Source organism: Sceloporus undulatus, chromosome 4 (assembly GCF_019175285.1).
Source record: "Sceloporus undulatus isolate JIND9_A2432 ecotype Alabama chromosome 4, SceUnd_v1.1, whole genome shotgun sequence".
Lineage (NCBI taxonomy): Eukaryota > Metazoa > Chordata > Lepidosauria > Squamata > Phrynosomatidae > Sceloporus > Sceloporus undulatus.
The window spans coordinates 175,605,729-175,623,809 of record NC_056525.1 but is presented as its reverse complement, the minus strand read 5'-3'; the positions used below and the strand labels follow the sequence as shown (position 1 = coordinate 175,623,809).

Below are 18,081 nucleotides of genomic sequence, written 5' to 3'. Positions count from 1 at the left end.
TTTGCTAGTTCAGCGAATTTATGTGAATTTGAATTGCGTTCGAACTGACTTCCCATTGTCCGAAAATAGCTTGTCATTGACCAAAATTGCAGGTGGTAGTCTATCACGCAATAACGCGAAACCCCATGATTGCATTTGGACTGACTTCCCATTGCCCAAAATTGCATGTGGTGGTCTATCACGCAATAACAGTAAACCCCATGATTGCATTCGGATTGCCATTGGATTATACTTCCAATTTCTTTTGACTGATAAACTCCTTAGTGGCTTAGTGGTTAAGATGCCAATTCTGATGATTGGAAGATCAGAAGGGTGGCAGTTCAAGGCCCAAGTACTGCATGATGGGATGAGCTCCTGATACTAGTCCCAGCTTCTGCCAACCTAGCAATTTGAAAGCATGCAAATTGATAAATAGGTACCACTTCTCAGTGGGAAAGTAACAGTGTTCGGTACAGTCGTGCTGGCCACATGACCACCAGAGCAGTCCTCAGACAATGCTGGCTCTTCAGTTTAGTAACAGAGATGAGCACTGCTCCCTACAGTTGGTTATGACTGTCAAGGGACTACCTTTACCTTTACCTAAGTTCTAACAATATGGTAGTCCTTTTGTCCAAAAGCATGCAAAATGATTGTTCATGATTTACAAGTCCTGGACAAGTGATTCCTGAATAGCAACAATATACAAGTAGGTAGCTGTCAACACTTCAATATATTATATGGAAGAGATACAAAAAGAGCTCAGCACACGTGGCACATTTAAAATGGAAGGCTTGATTAAAATATATAACAGATGTATCTCACAACCTCTGGAGAGGAAAAGTGAATATCCACGGGTTGTACCTGACTCCAGGCTGTGTGAAAAGATTATCTCACATTTTCGACAGATGATTCTGATGCTTTCAGGAAGAGAAAGTACTTATTAATCTATTAAAACTGTTGGCAACATGGTGAGGCAAGCATGCAGAGAACATTACATTACAGTTGCACTCACTCCATTCAAGTTTTAAAAAAATAGACAGATAATGGCTAAGCATACCAGCACATTTAATTGGCAATTTAAACTAGTTGTCAAATTAAATCTATAGCTCAAGTATTTCTTGCTATGACAAATATGATTCTGTATAGATTGTGCATCAGAAGTGACATCATTATCACTCAGTCACCTCTCACAATGTCACAGCTTCTTGTTACCAAACTACTAAAAGCACAATGAGACAATAGAATGACAGGAGGTTTCTTTTGACAGTATACTTGGTCCTATGAGTAGACTGAGGATGGATAATTTGAGAGGTGTTTCTTAATCTTGGTTGGTCAATCATAGAAGCTCTTCCTTCTATGCTGAGGTGCAAACCTTCGTTATGAGGAAGAAAAACTTATTTCGGTAGCAAAGATACAAAAAAAAAAACCCTGAAAATGTAAAGCATAGGATAAGACTACTATATGTTCCTTTCATGACAACTACAGTAGTTTAGCCATACTTAAATTTTAAAAAAAATCCAGAATTTCCTCCAATCAATATACCATTAACCATAAAGTTTACATCCCAAAGGGGAACCTGCAAGGTGGACCATTGAACCTGATTTGTAAAATAATTCTCAGGATGGCAACTTTGAAGACTGGGATGAATGAGATCATGCAGTCAATGACACATAAAATAGAAAATACCCAACTCCCACTTTTTAAAAATATGGTGTTTATTAGGTATCTGCTGTACCAGTACACTTTATACCATTCCTGGGGACAGTGCAACTTGGGACAATATTGCAGGGCTAGGGTACCTCTGGTTTATAGGCCTAATCTGGCATATAGGTTCCCATTTTAAGCCCCCACACCTTGGCCATGACCTCATCACTATGCCACCATACACCCAGTGAATGAGGATAGAAGAGGATGCTAGGGAAGGAAACAAAACATTCCTCTAAACACGGCAAGAATGTGCCCTTCAACTAGGATAACTGTTTAAAAGAAAGATGTGCTGCAGAAATCCCCTGGCCCACTTTCAGACTTGGTTCCACCACCTACAACTAGAAATTGGTCCCCAACAGCTTGCACTTAAGTAACAGAGATTTTATCTGAAAATAAAGGTTTCCCATCCTTGTAATAGTGTAATGTAGGAAGATTCACTTGATATGTACTGTTAACAGCTTTACTTACAAAAGGTTAATAACAAAATGGCATGTCTTTTTAAAAAAAACTCCCCATTGTTTTGACAAATTGAGGCTAAATATATATTAAATAGGTTGTCTGTCCCTTTTATTGGGTATGAAAAAATCCAAACATGTTGCATTAAAATAACTGCATAAACAATCCATTTGGTTTTACTCAGAGTATGCATAAATGTTCAAAAAGGATATTCCTTCATCTCAAAACTACAGAAACATTGCATTATATTCTCATATAATACAAAAATGTTTAAATACAAGGCAAAAGCAAGGGGTCCCCATTTTAAATGGCCATCATGTTGGAAACTACAGTTTCCAGCATGTATACTTGATATCTAATAGGAATGTCTCAGACAATTTGTAGTGTTCTCGTCAATTATTCAACTTAATAGCTCAACTGAGAACATTATACAGGAGAATACTAATGCTTTGCCAAAGAAAACAGTTTCTCCAAGATGATGCAAGGAATTTCTTATCTCAAGTCCATCTCAGTCAGTCCCACAAGAAATTGATCTTGTATAAACTGTGCATTTTACATAAACCTTCAAAATATCAGTAGTGATTAAAATTCTACATGACATACAGTAGTAGGGGAAGAGTGCTGCTTGCATATTATATTTTGTAGCAGTTGTGTTATAACTTCAGTTGTAACAGGGTCAGGGGAACTAAATTTGCCTGGAATGACCATTTGTCCAACAAGTACAATTTGAACAAGAGTCCTTCAGGCATCTTAAAATGTGAAGCTGGGATTAAAATGTAACATGTCACTTTTTTCCAATCTCTACTTAAAATATTCCTAATTGGTGAAACACAAAATTATGACAGTACTTGGAATGAAATTCTGAGGTGGATGTGAATTTGGGTAGGTATGCATGCATGTGTGTGCACACATGTGTGGGTGTGGGTATAAACATGTGCACACTTGATACTAAATATACTATATAACAAAAGCCACAGCCCATAGAGGCTGTGTTCATGGCTACAGAATTCAAGACTCTTGCCATGTCTAGAGCTAGGGGTTTGTACTAAAGCCATTGAAGCCTGAACAATAGAAACAAAAGCTCAAGACTGGGCTTTTGGTATTTACACAAAAGGTAATCCATGGATTTCATAAATGTCTGCCCACTGCGAAAACTGATCTTATATGCACCTAATATACAGTACTCTCTACTGTAGCTCAAAGGAGCTCTGAGGCATTGTCTCTCACATACCCATACAAAAAAATTGCCCGCCAGGCTAAATCCCAGCCTCAGAAGTCAATTTTAAGAAACGTGGGACCAAATTACACTATAGAAATAATCTAGTTTTAGACTGCTTTAATTGCCCTGACTCTGTGCTAGGGAATTCTGGAAACTACAGTTTGTTGTGGCACCAGAGCTCTCTGACAGAGAAGGCTAAAATTACAGTTCCCAGAATTCCCTAGCATTGACCCAGGGCAGTTAAAGCAGTCTCAAACTGGATTATTTCTGCTGTGTATTTTGGCCTTTTGTCTTTCCCTCTCAAAAAAAAAAAAAATCATACCATACCTTAAATCTGAATTTTGAAATGTGGTAAACCTCTAAGAATTATTTTTTTAAACTTGAAGAGACATAAAAGGAACTTTGCAGAGCTTATTTGAATCATTTTGTCCTTTCTGGCAAATAGATCAACTCTTTTCTTCCGTTAAAACAGGTTGTGTACATGGAAATAAGTAGGCACCTCAATGACAGAAACATTCTTTTTACTACCATAGTAATAACTCTGTTGCTTAACTAAACAAACACTCCCATATAGCCCCAGTATATGCTGCCTAGAGACCCTTACTCATTACCCTTTTTTGCAATGTGAACAAAAGCCAGACTAGATGAGAAGGGCATGCACATACTTAAGTATTGACAGCTGTTTGTTTGGTCACCACATAGCAAGGGTTTGTGAAGTACAATTACAAACATTACTCCATTAGCTCATGCAACAGCTCTAGAGTTTCCATTCGGTGTCATGGTATCACCCAATCATGTGCACAGCCACTGAGCTGGAGAACAAACAAACCAAATGCCCAAGAGATATGCCTTCAGAAAGACATCTAAACAGATGCCATCATAAAGAGTCCAGGTGCAGCTCAACTTCAAAGCTGTAACATTTATTTCAATCAGACACTCTTTCCACTACTGCCTTGTAAAATTTACAGTTCACAAAATATATGGCTTACTTCCTCCTGGAAGCAGAGTCATTGCTTGGGGAAAGGGACAAATTCTTTCTGTCCAGCAGGATCTCTCCCATTTTTTTCCACTGCCTGAAGTCTGGTAACAATTAATTACAACCAACTTTATTTTCAGCAAGGCATTCAAGTGTCCCCTTCTGCAACAAGCAGTCTCAAACCTTAAAGCAGGGATGGGGAAACTGACCTTCCAGGTGTTGCTGCACTAAGTTTCCATCATCCATGACCACTTTGCATGCTGACTAGGCCTGATGCAAGATGGCAGCCCAACATCACCTTCAGGGCCACAGCACCCTTATGCTTATCCTAAAAATTAGATGCCATCTCTAATCTATTCTGTTCTGTTAATTTTCTTCAAAGATGGGACTCAAGGCTGCTTTTATGATTTTTAAAAGGACATGAAGCTACAAACATACAAAACGCTATTATTAAAATTGTCTATAGAACTGCAACTATTTAAAACATTGATTTGAAAGCACAGAATAAAAGTTGTCGTGCACACTAAGAAAAAGTTCTTTTTTGCAAGGCAGTGATACTCGACTTTTTACCTTTGGCACCTCATTCTTTACATCTAAATGTGGATATCTCCCACACACACTCAACAAAGTATATGAATAAAAAACATTTTGTTTATTTAGAGTGGGTATTTTCATTTGCACATTCATGTATATTCATAATTTAACATGGTATAAAGAAATACAGTGGAGCCTTGCCTTACGTGAGGGATCTGTTCCATAACACATATGCTCACGCCCCATTCAGTGTAATGGGGCTCGTGCTCGTAGCGGGGAGGTGCGCACGCACCATTCATTTAATTGCCATGTGGTTTCCACGTAAACCGGAAGCTGGGTATGGTGCGTCCGCGTTTGGAGTGGGCAAACTGTAACATAATTCAAATGAGAACAGTTTCATTTAAGTAAATTTAATATTTAACTCAATGCATATCTTACACATAAAAAAGTTTGGGAAGAGGACGAAGAAGAGGGTTCAGGGCTTCCAAGTCTTGTGCCCCCCTTGAATAACCCTCACACTCCCCCAGGGGTCCTGCCCCACTGCTTGAGAATCACTGTTGTAAGGCAATCAAAAACCTGCTGGAAGAAAAAGGTTTTCACCACCTAGGCTTGCCATATCCCTCCTGCCAGCGGGACATTCCCGGTTTTTCACCACTAGGGGGCGTCCCTGCACGGTTTCCTCCTTGACTCAGCTTTTTCCCGGTTTGAGGAGGTTGCTGCCAGACTCAGGAAGAGCCTTCAGGGCCAGGAGGTGAGGAGGAGGAGGAGGAGGAGGCATCGCTTGGGAACAGAGCCTCTTGCTGGTGGAAGGGAGGAGGCTGCGATGATCAGGAAAAGCAGGGGCTCCTCCGGATGGTCCTGGCCACTTCCCTTGGGTCCATCCCTCCCTCCCTCCTCCTCTTCCTTTCAGAGCAGCCACAGCCGAGGTGAGCTGCTCATTCACTCCCCCCGGCCTTTCTCCCCCCCCCCCCCCCTCTCTCTGCACTTTGAGACCCCTTTAACTGCCAGAGCTCAATGCTCTCGAATTCTGGTGTCTGTGAGGCATTTGGCCTTCTCTGTCAGAGAGCTCTGGTGCCACAATAAACTACAGTTCCCAGGATTCCATAGCACTGAGCCCTGGCAGTCAAAGCAGTGTGTTTTGGACACAGAGATCCAGTCCCTAGCTTTTATATCTCTCACACACACTGCAGGAATAATAACCCACTTTGAGACTGCTTTAACTCAATGGTAAGGAATCCTGGGAATGCTAGTGTTTGGGAGACATTGAGACTTCTCTGTCAGTGATGGCTTTGAGGCCACAACAGACTACAATTCCCAGGATTCCCCAGCACTGAGCAGTCTCAAACTGGACCATTTCCTCAGTGTGGATGCACCTGGGGAGGAATTCTGGGCACTGCAGTTCAACTACGTTTGGAGGGTTATGGGACTCCCTGTCAGAGATAGCTCTGGGGCCACAGTGTACTACAATTCCCAGCATTCCCCAGCACTAACCCAGGACAGTTAAGTCACTCTCAAACTGGATTATTTCCTCAGTGTGGATGCAGCTTTGGTGAGGAACTCTGGGCATTTCAGTCCAGCTATGTTTTATTTCTGCAGTGTATTTTGGACCAGAGACAAGGTGACCAGGCATCCTCCTCCTTTTCCAGGACATGTCCTCCATTTGGATCATGGCTAAGAAGCATGGATTTATAATTACATGGGTGTTTGTAGCTTTTATTTTTGGTCATGTCCTACATTTTTTGCTTGAGGGCCCTACATTTTGAGGAGAGGGCATTGGTCACCTTGGTCAGAGAGCTTTACAGGGGGTTTAACTGCCATTTTGCTGTGGTGCTGGAACAAACCACCATTCCCAGAATGCCACAGCATTCAGACAAGGCAGTTAAAGTGATCTCAAACCAGATTATTTCTCCAGTGTAGATGCAGCCCAAGCCTTTTGCTTTTCTTATGCCTGAGATTTCAAAGCCCAGCCCTGGCAGCACAACAAACTACAAATCCCAGGATTCCATAGGATGGAGTGATGAGAGTGAAAGCAGTGTCAAACTGCTTTAATTCTGCAGTGTGGCAGCAGCCTAAGTGTGCCTAATGCAGTTCTTAACATGGTGCACCTCTTGCCTACAGAGTCTCACAAGACTTTTTTGTTTAACAACTTGTACCCATTAACTCCATTTCATGTCTCCTTTATTTAGTGGGGTGGAATACAGACAAAACAAGTCAAAATGAAGAAAAACCAAAGTCCCTTGACCAAGTACACACTTCTGAGAAGTATAGTTGGTGCAAGACACCTGAAACCGAGGGCAAATCCACTTTTTGTTTAACCATGTTTGATATGCATAGCCATGTTAACCCATGTTCAGTGTTAAACCCAAAGGGTTTGGTTATGGAATAAGCCTCTGAAATATGCAAGAGGCAATGTTAAAATAAAGCCATGTTCAATGCCCAAATGTGCTGTTTGAAATGGGGAGAGGGGGCTGGCCAGAAAGGAAAGTCCATTTCTGCCATCTGTCTAGGAATAATGCCCAAATGTCCTCCATTTTGATCATGCCTAAGAAACATGAATTTATATTAACATTTCTAAAAAAGCATCAATTTTTGCGTGTCCTCCATTTTTAAAAAATGTGTCCTACATCTGAAACTGTTGTCCTACATTTGTCCCGGTTTGGAGGTCCTGACTTATGGCAACCCTGTCACCACCTCAATAAAGGACATCAAGGAGGGAGCCAGTTTAGCTATCCTAAGAAGGGAATTCCAGAGTCTGAGAGAAGCCAGGGGTAAGACCCACTCTCACTGCATCAATGGAAGCTGCAACTGGCTTACCTGCATGGCTTTCTAAGTGATTTAATTCCACAGGCAGACAACATACAGACACAACAACATCTTCAGAAATTTCAGAACATTAGCTTGACTCTCTTCCATTGACTACAGAACCTGTTCATACTTACTGTGGTAGTTTTCAAAGAAGTAACCCTGTTAATCTCTTGCAACATAGGAAGGAAGGAAGGAAGGAAGGAAGGAAGGAAGGAAGGAAGGAAGGGGAATGGGGGGAAGAAATGTGGCAGCACCTTTAAGGCTAACTAGTTTTTATTTTTGCATGAGCTTTGTTGGATATAAATGCACTTCTTCAGCTTCAGTACAGAAAATGCATAGAAATTACTTTCTAATACCTTTCAATCCATATACCATATATACTCGACTATAAATGAAGAAATTTACGCCCCAAAATTGATCCTAAAATTTGGGGTAGACTTATATAAGGGTCAATACATCAGTAGTGCTTAGAAAGGTCCTAAAGGGAGCAAGCCTGATGCTCCAAACTCCATTGAACACCAATTCCTTGCCCCTCCAGTACATTTTGCAAGCTTTTGCAAGCAGAAAAATCCCCATTTAAAAATGAACTGTTTTGCCAGCCCTGGCTTCCTATGGAAAAACCTCTCCATTTAGATCCATTTACTTCTTTCTCTGCTCCATTTTGCAAGCTCTGGCTTCCTATGGAGAAATCTCTCTATTTAAATCAATTTGCTTCTCTCACTGGTCCCTTTTGCAAGACCTGGCTTCCTATGGAAACAACTCTCCATTTAAATCAACGTGCTTCCTTTCTCAATCTGATGTTAAAACCTCTCCTCCAGCACCTAGGAATCGGTTGGGAAGAAGGAGAATGAAAGACAGAAGTAGTAGTTTCCCCCTTTCCATCCTTTCTTATACCCCCTGAGTTTTACCCTCAACTTATCCGCGGGTCATATCAAAATCCAGGATTTTGACCCTGAAACCTCCCCTCAATTTATACATGAGAACGACTTGTACACAATTATATACGATAGTTAATTCATATGGAATGTTTAGCTAGTCCCACGAAGCTGTTTTCAGGGTTACTTATCATGAGACAAGAGAAGCACCTAGATACCATCACACTACAGCTTACTGACTATGATGAAGCCATTGCTCTGTATAGTTTCACTGACTTAGCCACGATTATCAGGAAAACATCTACAGTATTGCCCCTCTACATTATCATGTGTAAACCAGACATTTGTCAGTTGTTAGCTGTAACACTAAAAGCTGGACATATGCACAGCAACGACCAATGTCTTAAAAGTACAGTGTACTGCAAGAGATATTTTTTAATTATTCTTAACTAGTTACACAGTTCAATTAGTGTTTCTAAGCTGACATGACCAGCACAACCCAAGCCAAAGAAAAGCAACTCAGTCCAACCAAACCTTTGGAAGAATCCAATTCTCTTCTGGACTAAAAAAACAAAACAAAACAAAACCCAAAACCTTAGATACAGGCAATCCCAATGCCAATTCCAGGCCCTTACATTTTTAGTATGAGCATTTCAAAGGGATAAGGGTCAGTCTGAAACTATCTTAGCAAAATAAACTGTGCTTTATTACTTTGGCAATAAATTTAACACAGTATATTACAACACTTAAATTCTAGACTAGCATAGCCTGTTTTAATTTGATTAACAATGACAACTACTACAACTCACCTAGCCCAAAAGCTCAAATTCTGGATGGGTTCACAAACAGCTCAGAAAAGGAGACAAAATCTCAGACTGGGTTAATATGGCTTCATCTTGTTTCATCTAAAAATTTTTTTTAAAAATCTCATGAATTAATACCATACCATACCCTCCTGTTGTACTCATTTAATAGGTACAGTACTTACTTTTTTCATGGTTTGATGAATTTATATCCAATACCGACACACTCTGTACCTATTTGGCTAGTAGCACATAAAAACTTTTTGTTTGATGCTTAGACTAATAACTGTGTTAGTATAGAGTGAGTTATTAAACTGTGATAACAGTTGTACTTTATAGCTTTATATCTACATAGATTTATATCTACAAACAATTTGAATGTGTTCTCTCAGTACTAGGAGAAATTTAAAAGCTAGAAAGTAAGCTTTCTAACATATTTTAGTGGCTATGAGAGCCAGTGGAACCTATCCAAATAGCTGTATCCATGACACCACACTATTTCTTCACATAAGACAGAAACATTTATATAGATTTGTTTTTGCCAAGTGTTCATAAGTATGCCCCACCATCTTGCTTTTCTCCTTATCTGTTCCACTGCAGTTTCTAGAAGCACAACCATTTATGTGTCTGGGCTTTTACAAGGCCAGTTATTAAGAGGAATTATACTATGAACAAAATAATTGCAGTGAGGGTTTTGGGGGGATGGGATTGCACCTAAAGCCAAAAGCAAGTGCTTTGATTTTAATTCTGCTGAATAAAATCAGAAGATTCAAGGTGAAACACTGCCCTGCAAAAGATGAAAGTTAAATTACAAAAAAGAGGATAAGTAGGAAAGAGAAAGAAAAAGGAAAAAGGGTGATCATAGCCACAATACATAGTTAAGAAAGCTATAAAAGGTTACAAAAATAAATAGGGCTCCTTGCTCTAAGACACTAAACTCTTGGTTGGTGAGCAGCACTTATGGGCCAATTTTCCTACAGAATCAATGGTTTTCCAAGAAGACATTTTAATAACTACTGTAGAATTCAGAAAGCCTGATGTGTTGAAAGGAAATCTCTGAACTCCTATGCTTGGAAATTTCAGCTGATGTTATCTGTTGGCCACCTGCATTCTATTTCAGGTAAAACTGCTTATGCAATCTGTTGAAGTCTAAAGCTATAATTAAGTAGATTCTTCAGGCAGTGTATCAACAAGCAGTCACTTTCCCTTCTGATCACCATTAATCAGGTACTGATTGTTTGAAAGGGCATCTTAATTGTTAATAAGATATCATTTTTTATAAAAGCAGGGAGCAACAAACAACCATAATTTAACATCCTTTTAATAAAATCAAGTGAGAAAAGTGTATGTTTCCATAATGTGTCAGCCATAACTACTTCCAAACATCAGTGCTTGGAAAGAATTAGGTGGAGTTTAGTCTACAAGTCCCAGAATCCCAGCCTACACAGCCTCTGCTGGGAGATTCTGAGAGCTATAGTCCAAAATGACATTTTTTCAGGGTCTTGTCTGCATGGGCCAGGGTATTTCCAGACTATCCTGACCCTGGAACTGCCCTGACCCTGTCCTCATTACTTAGGCCCTCTGTTACAACACCAGGCAGCCACTGATACTTGCATCCCAGTGTGCCACCTCTACCGCTGCCACCATGGGCCACTTTCTTCTAAGGTCAGAATGAGGTGCTCAGCCTTGATAAAGTGGCTGGACACCATGTTCTGACCTCATAGCAAGCAACCCACAGCAATGGCAGCTGCACTGGACAGCACAGTGGGACATGTTTTAAATAGCTGCCTGGCATCAGAATGAAAAGATCCAGATCTTCTGGGAAGATCCAGGGCAAAAACTGAGTTTTTTAAAAAAAACGGGTACACCTCAGGTTTGGTGATGAATGGGCCAGACAACATCAGACTCTCCACCAAGAGGATGTGGAGAGGTCGTTTTATTTGGCTGATGCAGACAGGACCCAAACTCTGAAACCACCTTCTGCTACATCTTAAACAACAACAATAACAACAAAAATCCTGCCTTTCTGTTAGGGAGGGAGAAAGGTCAGAAATACATTTCCCACCACTGAATCTCATCCACCTATTGGCAAAGGTGTGTACATTATCCTAATGTCTTTCCTATTCTAACCCACTGGCTCAAAGCAAATCCAAATGTTGTCATTCTCTATTAGTTAAACTCCCCTGATGGTGTAGGCTAGGCTGAGAAATCACCATTTTCCCCAAGGCCACCCAGTGAGCTTGTAAATTGACAGTAAGGACCCCTGTTTTCAATAAAGTATACAGTATTAAAATGTCTCCTGTTTTCTCCATAGATTTCAAAACCAATATAAGATAGGTGATATTAAATAAGCAACAAAAAAAGGTTAAAAACACAGGTGAGCATTATGTCCCATATAAGAAAACAACAGATGTATTTATTTGTATGTGTTCTGTAACAATACAGTATTCATTAGCATTTCATTAACCGGGGTGGAAATACCTTAAGGGAATTACAGGTTTGTTTGATAACAAAGCTCAAAAGACCTTTTCTTTAAATAAAAAAAGGTACACACACGCACATACACAAATCTCTATAAAATATAAATAAAAATCAAACAATCCTTTGAAGTTGACATCTGACACATAGGCATTGCTACTGTCTCAGCTCTTTCATTATCAACGTCTGCCTTTAGGGATTCATATATTTTAATGATCATTTGCAGCTCATTTTTCAACCGAAAATGGATTGTATTGTTTAAAAATATAATTTCTACTGAAAAGGCAACCAGATAGTTTGGGGCAAAGGCAAAAGGAGAGGATTAAGTTTTGCTTTTATAACTTTGTTGTTATGGTTGCTAACGTGGCTCTGTTTGCTGCAGAACTGTCTACTTACTGCGCATAGCCCTGTTCTATAGCTATGGAGATTAAACATATGAGGAGAGGGAGCACACTAGCCTTGTCCTATCCATCAGACCACCACATGCAGAGGGCAGTTTTCTGGAAAGTCTCCTCTGTGTCTGGAGACGGCGTGTTTAATTCAGAATGCTGATTTTCCACACCAGTATAGCACATTAAACAATGAACTGGGCACTGGCCAATTTTGGTCATTGCTTTCTTTAATATGTTTATAAACTATGTTTATAATCTTTACTTTGGGCTGGATCCACAATCTGCCTTCAGCTCGCAGACGATCTCCACTTGAGTAAGGGTGCTCTACCTAACCTCCGCATCCTAAGTTACCTCATTAGGCAGGGTTCTCTGAATGCGTAGCAGTTTTAGAGAGAAGGAATAGTTGCTGCTGGAAGAAAGGGGAAGTGTACATCTGCTATGAGTGTAAATCTAAATTCAACCCATCATATTTCTAGGCAGTTTGCAGAATTTTTTTTAAAAAAGAATTGAATATTAAGATAACAAAAATAAGAAAACGGGAGATGTAATGGTTAAGAATACTAGACTACAACTGAGTAATCTTTGGCCATTCACCATCTTTCTGTAAACTACTTCAGTGAGTCATCATGAAAGAGGGAAATGGAAGTGAAGGAAAACCATGCCCACTACCTTGGGAGGGAATACAGAAATTTTTAAAATAGATTAAGAAGTACAATGCTAGAACAAGAAAAACAGAAATATAATATGAGCAAGTACTGTACTTAAACAATTGTTGCTGTTGTGTGCCTTCAAGTTATTTCTGGGCAATGCTAAGGCAAATTGGGGTTTGTTTGGGGGGGTTTTGGCAGAATTTGTTAAGAGGGGGGTTGCTTTGCTTTTCTCTAAGGCTGAGAGAATGTGACTAGACCAAGGTCATCCAGTGGGTTTCCATGGACAAGCAGGGATTTGAACCCTGACCTTCCAGTGTCCTACTCCAACACTCAAAGCACTAGACCATGCTGGCTCTCCCTAAAGGAAAAAGGCAGTCCGAAATAATGGCAATTTAAACCCTATAAAATATAAGATTTTCAACAGGTTAAAATATATTATAATAGGATCCAGAGAAACTTACCTGCAAACAGCATTCCAAAGACAGGATTCCAAAAATGAAAAGGCTGTGTCTAATCATTATATACCTAGCCTGAGATGGTGGTGACATTTGAAGAAGGCACTCGGTGCATAACCTGAGTGGCACATCATTGAAAACAATGTGATGGGCTGATTTCTAACCAGAAGAAAGAACTATATTTTTATAATTTCATGTTAGAACTACAGGAGTTTATTTCTCCTGACTTGTAATGGAATCTCACCACAGCCACTTGCCAAAATTACCTCTAGAAGCCAATAGTTTCTAAAGCCTCATTCCCACTACATGTTAAACTGTTTTGCAAACTGGTTTGAGGTGGTTTAAATGACCCTGGTATGCACTTGAACTGAATCACTGAAGCAGTTCGGAGAGGGGAGCCATGCACTAGACCCATTTAACATGTATCTTTTTGATGCCCATTTTTTTCCACATCTTTTTCAATAAATCGATTTTTTGCAAATGTGAAAGAAATGTGGATCAGAATCGATTTAAATTTGCCCTTCGGCTGGCTGAAGTGGGCCCATTTGGAATCAATTCATTTATCAATGTAAATGAAAAGTGGGTTATTTTACAGGGCAGGGGAAGCAATTGGGGCAAATATAGTGTGAACTACACTCTGCTGTCAAATTGATCCATCGATTCAGATTGCAAACCAATTTATTTGTAAGTGGGAATGAGGCCTAAGAAAGCCTTGACCAACAAAGGCTATCACATAAAACAGATTTGACCTGTCTTTTATTTCAGTATGCACTGGTGCAGTGAAAAAATAAATACCATGTGGATATTAGCACAAGTGTATGGTCTATACAGATGCTTGTCCAAGTAGCTATCTGCTTAGGCTAACAGTTATGATGCGGGGGGAAAGGTTCTCTCAGTCTCAAATTATTCTGCCAATAAAAGAAGCCTGCAGAATCTTCTGCGTTGAGTATTTACTTATAGCACTGCTTAATACATATATTGATTAGAAGGATGATATATACTCATACGTGCCATCATATGAAAAACTTTTGTGCCCTTTTTTCCATCATTATACATATTTAGGAGCATTTAATATGGCATTTACGCCAAAAAAAATTAAGTAAGTTATTAATGGCCACAATCCCAACACATTTTGGCTATGCACACACATTCTTTAGAAACCAATAGGTAGATGAGATACATCTACATCACACCTACATATAAGTAAAATAGTCAGTTGGCCATAACTATGTTAGTCTGAAATTCAGCCATAATGGATTTGTTCAGACATGGCTGGCAGTTATATCCAGCCAACTTTTTTAATGCTGTGTTTGATGCATACATTTTGATATCAATTTTCTATTTATAAATTTGGATTTGATGTAAGGCCAGTTTAGGTTAATACAGGATTCAACCAGATTACAAATATGATTGAAAATGTTCTTCTCCAGAAAGAACAAAATGAAAAGTGATCTCTCTCAATAATTGCAATTGGGCAAATTACAATAGCTCTTACATATCAATCAATGCTCTCATTCATTTCAGTGGACAATTATGGCTTAGGAGTCAATATTGGCAAAGTTAATTGTCACCTACTTGATTAATTATTGTGAAATGTAATGCTCAGCTATTAGCTTCCCGCAATTTCTGAGCTTTCAAGTACTAATCATTCCAGCTGAGAAAAGCAACAGCAACCTTATGCTAACTTTGGCATGTTACATTCAAAGATACAACCCACTACTCTAAAGGTAGGGAAGCAATACCAGAAACGGGGAACTGTAACAGAAAAACAAAAACATAGGTCTCTTTCCTCTTTAGTTCTCCTTAAAGACATAGTCATTTCACAAACAAACAGGTGATCTGTTTCCTTCAATCAAAATCACTATCAATATGCATTAAACCAGTGTTTCTTGGTCTTTCTTTTACCATGAACCTCCTTTAAATACCTTTTGTTGCTATGGATCACCAAAACCTAACTCATTTAGAACCCTCAAGTGCATCAAACAGGGTCTTCAAATTCGGAGAGAAGGGAGAAATAAGTGAATGCACACACTCCTATTTTTTTAAGAACGATTCCGTATATCATCATCATCATCATCAATACCTGAACACTGAGCTATAGCCTAAGATTACTTGCTAATCTTAATTAATTAATATATGAGATGGCTAGTGCCGCATATTTCACTTACAGTCCTTGTTGTATAGGGCTTAATAGTTGAAACGAGTATTCTGAGTTCTGACTCTGTTTTTAAAATGGTTTCTATATATATATAAGATAAATGAGAGCAGAAAATGATTTTTCACACAAGTATGTTCTTATAAAAGGTGTCAGTACTTTCATAGCCTCTTCGATCGTTCTGGAAAATCTCTTGCAAGTGAACCCAGAAATTGGGACTGTTCCTTAAATTGAAGTTTCAGAGTACCATCTGTGGATATTTCTATTATCTTGTCTTCCACTTGCTGCGAATCCCTCTAGTTCATACACATTAACTCAAAATGGACCTCTAACCCTATATTTGTTTGCATTAGAAACAGGAATATATTCACAGAAATTGTGATTCCAAATGTTGTGCAAAAAGTGATATCTTTCCCTCAAAAAACTGTATAACTGGTTTAACAAAGGAAATTTGTGAGGTTTGGAAATGTCTTCTCATAGTCTTGGTTCAATAGACCATGATACCACAACTGCAACATTTTCATCATTGCTTCAACCTTGTCTTGAACTTGAAAAACTGTAACCTTTTCTCCTAGAAGGTTTAAATTGAGCGTATTTATATGGATGAAGATATATGCTAATTTTATTAACCAAGAAAAATCTGTCAAATGATTGCGGAAGTGAAATTGCTTCTCCGTGAGGAATAATCTTATCTCTCAATTCCCCAAAAAGGGACAAAACTTTACCTTGTGATAGCCCATGATTTTCAAAGTAGCAAAGCTGTCCATATCTTTGCAAATCTGCTTTAAAAACTCTTAAATTTGGTGGTCTGAGTTACTCATTTAACATCTGTTTTAGTTTTTCTAGTATCTGGTTGCAGAGCAAAAGTGGGGGACATATAAATTCTTTCTAATAACTACTCCTTGGCATTGGTTGACAAATTGCTAATTCACTTCACAACTGTGTTATCTGACAATGGTGTTAAGGAAAAGTCCTTAGCAGCCTTCTTATTATTCTTATTCTTATTATTACATTTTATTTATAAAGCGCTGTAAATTTGCACATTGATCAATTGAGAAATCACTTTGCAGCAGGTTATATAAGTTCTTCAGCCATTGTGTGTGGGTTTCTGCTTCTTCCTATTAGTTGAGAAACTTTCAATTAAACTGCGTTTTCATTCTTAGAACCACTTGCAGTCTTTAAAAAAAAACACTTTCTTACTTTTCCAAAGCTCCTACTTCTTACTTTTGGAGGAAAAAATGCCTGACAGAGACTGCAACTCTTTGGCAATGGGGCATTAAGAATTTGTCCCTTCCTTATCTTTTCCATCCTGAAAAGGAACAAATTTGGTTCCTTTTCCACAAGCTGTGTAACAAAAGGGATCCCGGTTTTGCAGGGGTTGCCACCACTACACCATCCATTAAACCTTTCCTCAGAGGTGCTGGAGGGGGATGGAAGATTTTTCTTCCATCAGTTTGCGACTGGAGCGTAGGCTCAGCCAGCGAGCAACCTTTGCCTTGGCTCCTGTCACATGGTGCTCCACTGCTCAGCCACCTCCTCCCCCACTGACCCCCCGCCCTTCCCCTTTTCATCCCCTGCCATAAGTCCAGAGGCAGATAGACATTTATGTGATAGGCATTTTGGCAGGAAAGGGTTGGCTGTTCCCTTCTTATGAGCTGGCTGAGGGGTTGGAATGGGAGCGATTGTTTCCCCTGCCAAAAAGTGCTGGGGTGGCAGTGCTGAGGTTGGAAAATCTGCGCTGTGAGAAGCTTTCATCCTCCCCTCATTATTCAGGAAGAACCCCTGAATAAACAACTACAAACCCATAAGCCACCTCATAAATAAGTGAAGTGAATGGCAACATGACTGATATTCACCACTACCATCCTCAAATCTTCCCCCACTGGTGATGTGGCAGAGACGGTGTCTGGCTGGGGCCAGATTGAGTGAATTCTTTTATATAAATGCTTAAAATTACCTCTACGGCCAGTGTTCAATAGGATGTGCTAGAGCCTTTTGGAAACCACCCATCTGATCAGTTGACTCTCAAGCTCATAATATTTCTTCAAGCCATTCATGGACCCCTTGTGAGGACATCACAGGCCCCTCAGGTCCACACAATACAGAGTAAGAACTACTGCATTAAACAGTTTTGTAAACAGTTCTCGACTCTCCACTTCATATGACTGGAAATTATGCAACCTAAGTTTAGCAAATGTTCAAACCCACAGAGACTATTTAGTCCCTGAGGGTTTGAACATTTAGCTGCTCTTATGCTTCCTTTGCAGCCTGCAGATCCAGGCAAAGAAATTGCATCTCAAAGGCCACATATTGTCCCACCACCTGTTACAAGTTAAACGATTAAGCCTTGGTCTAGTGTTACTCACCACATTTTCTTAAATGCACGAGCAAGGAAGCATCTAGCCCTGCCCTTCTCCACCATTGCTTTCTTCATGTGGAAAGTGGCATGTCTGAAGAGAAATTCATGTTCCTACAGAAGCTCTCATCACAAGCAATAATCTTGGAAAATATCAGGTCTTATGGGATCTTGTGCATGTGGAAAGCCTCCATGAGAAGGGCATACCCTCCTGATCCTGATTAAGACACCATATTATCTG

General features: G+C 39.5%; 1 long non-coding RNA gene across 1 annotated transcript in view; it reads right to left on the bottom strand.

The window, feature by feature from the left end:
- Nucleotides 1–5,130: 5,130 nt before the first annotated feature.
- The window catches only part of LOC121928333, a 53,483-nt gene continuing 40,532 nt past the window's right edge, over nucleotides 5,131–18,081 (bottom strand). The window contains exon 3 of the long non-coding RNA XR_006103485.1: nucleotides 5,131–5,239. This is a non-coding gene — a long non-coding RNA (uncharacterized LOC121928333). The remainder of the gene's footprint in view (nucleotides 5,240–18,081) is intronic.